Source organism: Lissotriton helveticus, chromosome 8 (genome assembly GCF_964261635.1).
Source record: "Lissotriton helveticus chromosome 8, aLisHel1.1, whole genome shotgun sequence".
Classification (NCBI taxonomy): domain Eukaryota; kingdom Metazoa; phylum Chordata; class Amphibia; order Caudata; family Salamandridae; genus Lissotriton; species Lissotriton helveticus.
Genome location: NC_136069.1, coordinates 1,575,460,831 through 1,575,469,473, shown reverse-complemented (window position 1 = coordinate 1,575,469,473; position 8,643 = coordinate 1,575,460,831). Strand labels below are relative to the sequence as shown.

At 45.0% G+C, this 8,643-nt stretch overlaps 1 pseudogene; it reads right to left on the bottom strand.

Moving 5' to 3' along the window:
- Positions 1-2,497: 2,497 nt before the first annotated feature.
- On the bottom strand, positions 2,498-3,320 carry LOC144773935 (olfactory receptor 4D2-like; annotated as a pseudogene).
- Positions 3,321-8,643: the final 5,323 nt, after the last annotated feature.

Below are 8,643 nucleotides of genomic sequence, written 5' to 3'. Positions count from 1 at the left end.
ATTTGCCCAGGCTGAATAGATCTGCAAACCGTTCATACAAAATTAATACAAACATCATTTTGTTGAGGTAGCCGTATGCCTAGGCACAGTGAGTGAAATTAGTAATCTCATTACTCGATCGTGCCAGCTTCCTACTCAGAAGTAGTCAATATGGTAGGTCTATGAGTTAAGCCCTGACTGCATAATTTTCTCTACTGTTACCTGCAGATTGCAGTTTTGTACCTTGACTTGGCCAACTCAGACTTTCATCCCTTTGTGGTTGAGTAATTGAACATCAATGGATGGAATAAACAACATTGGTGGTTCGCATTTCAATAAAATGGAAAAGGTAACCAGTAAAATGTAAAACACAAAATAATCTAACCATTGGTCATATCATTACAAGTTGTATTACCAGTCTCACTGCTCTATTAGATATCTTGTACGCTGTGATGGGTCATAGCATTGTGTCGACTCTTGTTGAAATGCTTGAGCAGACTTCCATTGGTTGAAAATGTAGGGTGATAGCTTCAAATCAAGTTTGTTAGTCAATGAGATACATTTTAATACACTTTATTAAAAAAACAAATAAAAGATAGGAGAATGTTTGATCTATCTGGCATTCTACCGAAGAGTATTTGTAGATTTATATGTAGTAGTCCTAGTAGTGGTCTAAAAGTATCAGTGACATCACTAGCAATAGCACTAGTAGCATAAGTAATAGAAATAATAGTAGTGGTACATGTAGAATTCGTACTAGTAGTACTTTTAAGAATAAGTAGAGCAGTAGTTCTTAGAATTGTAGTAGGATAAATAGCAGTGCAAATAATTTATTAACAGCAGTAGTTAGTGTAGTAAAGCTTAGTTCATTGTATTGATGCACCATTACTGGTAGCATGACCTGGAGTAGTAGGGTCAGTAGTGCAAATACAACACATACTCCAGAGTTCTGTACATAGTGCAAGTAAGTGTATTAGTACTGGTAGTTGTATTTGTGGAAGAGCCCTGTTAAAATAGTTTTACAAGTTGTGCTCGTAGTTAAATTAGAAGTGCAATAAATTGAATAGTATTTATTTTAGCTACTTAGGAAAAATACCACAGCAACAGTAAATGTATTATTACTATTATCACTGTCCTTTGCTATCTTTAGTAGTCAATCTAAAGGCAATACTAGTAATAGCAGTGATGGAGGACTACTTTAAGATGAGAAAATATTTGTTATTAGACTTAATATAATAAATTAAAAGTGTTTCTATGGTTAGAAAGACAGAGGAAAATTTACAATATGAAATATTCTGCACAACATGAGCCGCCTGTTGTTATCATATGTTTCAATGAAATTCACTTGAATCATTTGGTAGTAGATGACTTTGGCTCCATGAAGAAGCTTATCTATGTTCTGTGTGCTTCTACTCATTTCTCAGCTCTCCTTCAGCTTGCATAGGGCATTTTGAAGGTTAGTCACTTGAGGAGTAAACAGCTTTTCTCTGTCACGCCTTTTCAAAATTGGAGCCAATGCTTTCTAGCCCATACTGTCTTCTACCCATCCACGAGCACCAAGTGTTATTCACATTCTGCCTAAGTCAATGCTTTCTAAAAGCCATTTCCCCAACACAATGATCATAATTTCCAATCTTTCAGATTAATTCCAGACGTGGGCAATGCATGGTCCATAGAGTCTATCCCAAAGACTCACCTCACTCAGCCAACAATCCCGGGGAGACACAAAGACATCTACCAAACAACCTCTTTCCATTCTTTTTTCCAACTGATGGCAAAAGTGTCAGATTTCCATAGACCCTTATTTTGGTAAAATTACACACTTAAGATTTTGTTTCAACTCATCAGTTTGATCAACTCGGTCTAATATTTGTCATTTTTAATCCATACTGTACGGGGTTGGGTAAGAGTACTAGGCCTGGGCGTAGGACTACGCTACGCTTGCGTAGTTTGCGCGACTACGCACTATGCGAAGTGCACGTAGCACAGTGCAAAAACACGTACCGTAGCAGGCATTTTTTGCTTGCTCGCGGTCCTCAACATCAAGTTGGCGAATGTGTTCAAGCAAAATAACATCCCGGACATACTTTTTCCTCGTTCGCGATCAGCAACATTAAGTTGCCGATCGTGAGCGTGGAAAATAAACCTCCTGGCAAGATTCTCAACGCAGGGAGGTCATGTTTCTCATTGCGAGTGGTCGCGTATGCTCACGACCGCTCATGATGAAAAACTACCAGTCCACGTTGAGAAAGCTGCCGCTCGAGTACAAATCTACTCGAGCGGCAGAAAACAACTGCTTGCACTGTGCAAGATGCAGTTTGCACTGATTGCACAGTGCAGACAAGCATCCGGCACTGTGCAATCAGTGCGAACAGCATTTTGCACAGTGCACTACACAGTTCGTGAAGCTACGCTTAGCTCGCGTAGTGCGAAGTGCACTTCGCATAACTACGAGTAGCGCTACTACGCAAACTACGCCCAGGGTTACAGAATGCCACCACCAGAAACTGGAGCAACATCACGATATCATGATACGCACAGCATGAGTCAGGCCCTTCAGCTCAAAGTGGTGGAGAAACTTTACAAAGAGGACATCGGCGACAAAGTTCATCATGGAGACCAAATGAGGTGTGTAGGTCTGCAGCGCTTTTGCCCTTTTTTCCTTTGAGGCTTGGACACACACTATAAATATGTGTAAGTAAGAATATATGATCAGGTTGGGCATTAGTGCAATGAGGGCTGCAGTTATGAACAATCTAAATATGTTATTTACAGATGGTTCTATACAAGAGAGCCTCACCACACACCAGTTGTCGCAATAGATGTTTGTTATAGTGTTACAGCACAAGGGAAGCCAGAATGTTAGTGTGAAATATACGGTGAAAAAAACAATAGAATAGCCCTAGGCAGATGCAACCAGGAAATACACAGTTGAGTGTGTCATGATGCTGTGCTATCTCAAGGGGTAGAAGATGCACACATAGAGGTCCAGTGCCATGACTACTAGGTTGGTGACCATGGACCCGATGTAGGTGTGAATGCAGAACAAATGGGTTAAGCAGCACGTAGGAGACAGTTCGTCGTTCGTAGAGGAGGTCAGCAATTAGCTTCGGAAAGAAGGCGGTGCTTCCATACATGTCATTTACCACCAAGGCATCTATGAAGATGTACATAGGCTTGTGAAGACTTTTCTGCACGATGAAAACAGCGATGAGTAGGCGGTTAGCGATGAGGATCATTACGTGGACAATCAGAGCGCAGACGCTGTGGAAAAATGTAAGGCTGGTCGGTTGTCCATATGCTGTGATCACAAGCATGGAAGGATGTATACAATTCCCCATTGTTGAATATACTGGTAGAATGAATGCCTGGACCCTATGTAAAATAAAATGAAGCACATTGTTACTTTCCGTATTTCAGTTTCATATTATTGAGTACTAGTACTTAGTGGTGGCATTACTGTTTTGGAATAGTAAAGCAATAGTTGATCTATCAATGGTTTCATTATCACTAAGAATGTGTTTCTTACTGAGCACAGTGCCATATTACTGTAGCTCACACTGGCACACATTTGCAGTAATTTAAAGTAATTTAAGGTTTACAGTTCTGTTGAATGACCGTTTGCCTGGGCAGGATAATACTCTCCGCAATATCCCTTCTACCAGTTTTGATACAGGGTGTTCCAAAGATAAAGGATGGGTCTTGCTTCAAGGTGCAGTGATGCACATCAATTCACATAGTTCTCCCACCTGGAGTATCCTCAGATAGGCGTTACTGTGCATAGGTCACCTTAACCATAGGGACTGATTCACAAGGGCATCTATCTGTATGGGAATTAGTATTAAAGTTATACTGTTTTATGCACTTTTATATGCCTTTGTGAATAAGCCATTAAACATCAAATTCTCAATTGGTAGAAGTGCAAAGAGTGCACAGACCTTTCTATTTGTATTAATTGTATATGAATATTCCTTAACTATTACCATGTGATTCCCATTTTGGATGTTTTGCGGCCAATTAACAAATGTGTGTAATAGTATGTAAAAAAGTACCGCAAAAGTACTACTTTACATACCCCCAATTATTTTGTGAATAGGTACCATAATGTCTGAAACCATGCAACTGGGACCTAACTAAACAAAACTGCTACCATTGCATCACTCAGATTTGCACATTTGCACAAATTGGGAATTTGGCAGAGGATGACAAAGGTTTTGCGCGGAAGGTGAGAGTGGAACATAGGTTTCACAATCTATCGAAGGTAGCCACCTAACTGTCTGATTCACAAAGAAGGTGTGCAATTTACACCACTGGTTTTCTCATAAGTTTTGGCATTCACAAAAAATGCCAGGCGCACTCCTTGAAAGCTGTGACTGTTGCAGCTTCCAAGAAGTACCTGGAAAATGAACTGCAATGTGTGTTTGCCCTTGCTTTTTGTTTTCCTTTCTTTACACCGGCAAACATCTTTACTTATGGAAGAACGCTGCTCCTCTGCATAACCACCAATCTTGGGCTGTTCCGCCCCCATTCTGAAAGCAAATTTACTCCTCTCAAAAGAAGTACATAGAACACAATTATCAGGACAGAATGATACCCACAAAGGTTGCAGAATACACAAAAACTCCCTGCTGGTGTATTTGTACCTATGATTTAATTAATGTGTGAGTGCAAATGTCCGTTTTGGGAAAAACTGTTGAATTTGCACTCTTAATTGCTGCTATTTGCACACCTGTCTATAAAATATACAAATACCTTTTTGCACCAGGCCATCAATCGCTAGATCAAATCTCCTTCCATTCCTATATTTCTCCGAGACTTAGGGCCCGATGTAGGTCGGTCGGTAACGGCCGAAAATCGGTATTTTCAGCCGTTACCGACCGGTATCGAGCCCTCGGGATGTAGCAGTCCGAAAACCGCCCAAATCGGTGAATATACCGATTCGGAAAGGTTACCGAATCGGTAGAATACCGAATCGGATAAACACAGAATCGTAAAATATACCGATTCGGTAAAAAATTGGGAATCGGTAAAATCACCGATTCGGTAGAATACCGATTCGGATAAACACAGATTCGGTAACAAAAACCGAATCGGTAAACTCATCGAATCGGTAAAATTACCGATTCGGTATAAAACCGATTCTGTGTGAAAAACTGAAGATTGAGATGTAGGAAAGCTCTGAAATACCGATTTAGCGTCAAATTCGGTATTTAAGAATCGGTATTTACCATAGATTGGAATCAGGTGGTAACCAGGTGCGACCTATAAAAAAGGACCCAAAATGCAATTCTTCTTGCACCATGGCAGCATTTTATGTCATAGCAAGACGGCTACGGCTACAGCAGGATGGAGAGAGGGAATGGCTGAGACAGGAGCAGGTGTATAGACAGCGGATCACCCTGTTCATGCAGACAGATGCAGAGATCCTACAGAGGTACAGGCTGGACCCAGAGACCATTCTAGAGCTCATTAGGGACCTCCAACCCCTGTTGCAGCACCCCACCCCAAGGGCACACGCAATCCCAGTGCACGTGCAGGTGCTATGCAGCCTACACCTGCTTGCGTCTGGCAGCTATCAAAGTGCAGCAGCTGCGGTAGGAGGGGTGACCCAGAGCAGCCTGTCAAGGTTCTTCCACAAGTTCCTTGACGCCATGATACAAAGGATGGACCAATACATTTCCTTCCCTGCAACCCATGCAGAACTGGTACAGACAAAAGCAGACTTCTACCACATGGCAGGATTCCCCCACATCATTGGCTGCATAGATGGCACACACATTCCGATTTGCCCCCCTGCTGACACGGAATACGTATACCGCAATCGGAAGTCACGGCACACCATAAATGTGCAGGTGATTTGTAATGCTAAGTGTGTCATCACTGACGTGGTAGCAAAATTTCCAGGGAGTACCCATGACTCCTACGTCTTTCAAAATAGCGGAATTTATGCACGGCTGATGGCAGGGGAATTCGGTGAAGGATACCTCCTAGGTAAGACACAGTGTCAGACCCCCATAACCTAAATAGCAGTGTGAAGTACATGTATGCATGTGAGTAATGTTACCCCTTATCCTTCTAGGCGACAGTGCATATGTCCTCCGCTCATTCATTCTCACCCCCTACCTCAACCCCTCAACACCCAGCCAAAGGAGGTATAACCGTGCGCACAAAAGCACAAGGAATGTAGTAGAACGGACCTTCGGCATCTGGAAAATCAGGTTCAGATGCTTGCACAAGAGCGGAGGTGCAAGGCAATATACCCCCATCACCTGCTGCAAGATGATTGCAGTCTGTGCAATGTTGCACAACCTTGCAGTCAAGAAGGGCACAGAGGTAGAGTTGTCTGACTACGAGGACCCTGACGATGACATTGCTGTGCCATAATCACAACCTGCTGGAGTGTCTACACCAAGTGATGGCAGGGTCAGACGTGAGGAAATACCAGACAACTATTTCTGAGTGAGTACAGATGCACAGACACGTTATGTATGTGAAGTAATGTAACTTTTGATTGTGGTACAACGGTACAGCACTGATGTGCGACTAATGAAAAGAATAACAACAATATGTGGTCAGGAAATGGGCCGGGTTGACTCACCCACACTGGCAGTGTCATTTCTTGCTGCGCTTTGCAGACCCACTGGGATGTGGCTCCCCCCCTTCTGCATGTCCGGCTGCCTCTGCGGAGCGCCTGGAGCTCTGGCGCGGCTCGGACACTGCGCTGGCAGGACTGCTGCGGCTGCTGCTGTCCCCAGCCTCGGCCACGTCCAGGGCAGGATTCACTACCGTGTTTGAAATAATGAGTGTCTCCATGGCACTGGTGATGCGGGCCATGCCCCTGGTCACCTCCGCAGTGTTATTAGTGAGGCACTCCTCCATATTTGCCCCTCGGCGGCACAGCAGGGCTGTTGATGCGGCTAGCCGGTTAATTGCCCGGTTCTGAACTCGGGCATCCCTGCGCCTTATGTGCTCATGCTGGTCCAACTTGGCACACAGCTGTGTCATGGCAGTTGTCATTCTACCCATTCCTGTAGCCATTTCCCGGTTGCTTGCAACTAAATCAACTATTCCCTTTGTCAACTCCCCCATCTGCAGGTTATGTTGACGCAATTGCCGGTGACAAGCGAGGATGGACTTGGCCTGCATCCGCTGTATTCGGACCATGCTCCCCTCAAGCCCTTGGAAGACACTGCCCTCCCGTGATGGAATAGCACTGCTGGAAGTGCGTGGACGCCGGCGTTCGGGGCTGGTGTGCTGGGTGGCCTGCTGTGCCACAGGTGTCGCAGGTGTGGGTGCTGGTGCCTGACCCGCAGCTCCCTCCATGATGGACAATGGGGCCACAATACTCCTCCTGGCTGGAGCAGTGGCAGGTGCTGGCTGTGACTGTGTGGGTGATTTCTCTGGTGAGAACTGCAATATTGGGGATAGTGACAATTGGGGGGAGTGGGGAAATAAGAGGGCATGGCCTGAGTCATCCTCATGTGTCATGGCGCTGCTGTCCTCCACCTCCTGCGACTCATCCATGCTGCTTGGCCCTGCCACCGCACTGTCCGCTGTTGCTGGAGCTGAGACTTGTGCAGCTGCTGCTCCACTACCTGATGGCGCCCCTAGGAATAAATTAGCATTTGTCAACTGAGTGGAAATGTCTTCCTGTCACTACAATACATGCATTGCACATGTCATTTTCATTACTCTGATTATTTCTTAAGGTGCAATGCAGTTTAATGTGCACTGTTAAATGTTCCTACTTTAGCTGGCTATGTTTCCATCATGCATTGCACATTTATATTGCTAGCAGTACTGGACTGGGGTTTGTCTGTACATGGGGGCCAATGGGGAGGTGTCTGGTAGGGTGTGTCATGCTGTGCATGCTTCTTACCTTTTGATTTGGCTCTGGCTGAGCTGTCCATGTCCCCAACTCCAACCACGCTCTCCCTCTCGATTGTTGTGGACACCAGTTCCTCCAGTTCTGTGAGGGGGGGCGCGGGGTTCCTGCCACCACCGGTCAGTCCTGCCTGCTTGCTGATCTCCGCCAATTTCCTCTTGGTGAGGCTCCGGATATCATAGAACCTCTTCGTTAGGTCGTCCATGGTCCTGGGGGTCACACCAACTGCATTGACCCTCTCACTGATGGCACTCCACAGTTTCTTTTTTGTTGACTCAGGGACTGTGAGGGACAGCCTCCCATACAGCTGCCTGTGGACCCTCACCACCTCCTCCACCAATACTTGCAGCTCATTGCTGCTGAACTTGACCTTACGCTTTCTGTCAGCCTTCTGGCTCTCAGAGCTGCTTGCCATTTCCACTGTTTTCAAAGTACTCCCAACACTCTCTCTGCTGCTCCCTCTCACTGCTGAGCTCTGGCTGCCTCTCCAGAAAGTTCTGATGAGTTGCACCTGCCTGGGTTGCCACTCCCTGCTAGGGTGGGGGAGGGTGCTTCTACCTCATTGGCTGCTTTCATTAGTTTCACTTCCTTGTTTGCCGATCACGTGTTTACCGATTCTGTATTTTCCGATTCGGTATTTACCGATTCGGTAAATTCCGAATCGGGAAATACCGAATCGGAAAATACCGAATCGGTTTTGACAATGCATTCCTATGGGCCTTTTGGCCCATACGGTTGTATTGCCATTACCGATTCGGTATCTACCGATTCGTAATTTC